Here is a 1,390-nt window from a genome sequence, read left to right on the forward strand (position 1 = left end):
GAACAGCCAAAGGGATGCTTGGATTTATTTAATTGCCTAAAAAGATTATAAAAACGTCCTATGGTTAAAAGAAATCTGTAACCTCTATAATAGAAAGTTTACTTAAAACCCATAACACAGGGTCGGTAATTGAAAATCTATGCACAGATAGTCTCAAAGGAACCATATGGTATTTATAAATAACACATGGCCTACTGACATCCTTCAGCAGCCATGTAGCCAGCACTCATCTTTCATAGTATTGGGGAGGATGCCCTAGGCTTCACCACCATCTTGATTAAGGACAACCATGGAAACAACATGTCCTCTAGATATTTTATATTGGGATGGATTTTTGTTTGATAATTTTTGTCCTGTCTTGAAAACAAGGTGTATGAAAGATAAGATTTAAAAACAAAGTTTGACCAGGCCAATTAGTGTCTGAGGACTCACTGATAAAGTGGGTTGGACTTATGAAAGCAAGTGTCCTGTTGCAAAGGGAAAAGGAATATTAGGCCTCTCATGATGTACTTCAGTAGGAGGACTCACCCAGAGAACATAGAAAAAAATAAAAACGAAGTTTGTTTAATGAGGTATTCAATCTGTACTTCTAAGCATTTATATACAAGAGTATACTTTGCTGGTAACCAATCTTTGTAAAATAAAAGTTACCCAGGTAAAGCCAAGCAGTTGTGGTGGCACATGCCTTTAATCTCAGCACTTGGGAGACAGAGACAGGTGGATTTCTGAATTCCATGCCAGCCTGGTCTACAGAGTGAGTTCCAGGACAGCTAGGGCTACATAGAGAAACCCTGTCTTTAAAAAAAGACAAAAACAAACAAACAAACAAACAAACAAACAAAAGAGTTACCCAGGTGATATTGGTTTTAGAGACGTTGAATTATTTCCACTGTTGGAGTTTGGTTTTGCCTTGTGTAGATTATGGTTGTGTCTGTATCTTTACTCATGAAATAAAAAAAAAGGTACTTTACTTTGATATTGTAAGAACACTCAATTGAAAGAGTTTTACTTCTCTAAAAGAAAAATTTGGAGTTTTACAGAAAATTTAAATAAATACTAAACCTGGATATTTTAAAGAATAGCTTTTAAAAATATTTACAAAGCTATGAGACATTTTAAAGTTTATAAGGTCTCCTGAGAGGCTCTGACAGTACCTGACTAATACAGAAGTAGAGGCTTACAGTCATCCATTGGACTGAGTACAGGGTCTCCAATGAAGGAGCTAGAGAAAGGACCCAAGGAGCTGAAGGGTTTGCAGCCCCTTAACACGAACAACAATATGAATTAACTAGTACCATCAGAGATCCCAGGGACTAAAACTTCAACCAAAGAGTACACATGGGGGGACTCATGGCTCCAGCAGCATATGTATAGCAGAGGATGGCCAAGT

Source organism: Mastomys coucha, unplaced genomic scaffold (assembly GCF_008632895.1).
Source record: "Mastomys coucha isolate ucsf_1 unplaced genomic scaffold, UCSF_Mcou_1 pScaffold21, whole genome shotgun sequence".
In the NCBI taxonomy this organism is placed as follows: domain Eukaryota; kingdom Metazoa; phylum Chordata; class Mammalia; order Rodentia; family Muridae; genus Mastomys; species Mastomys coucha.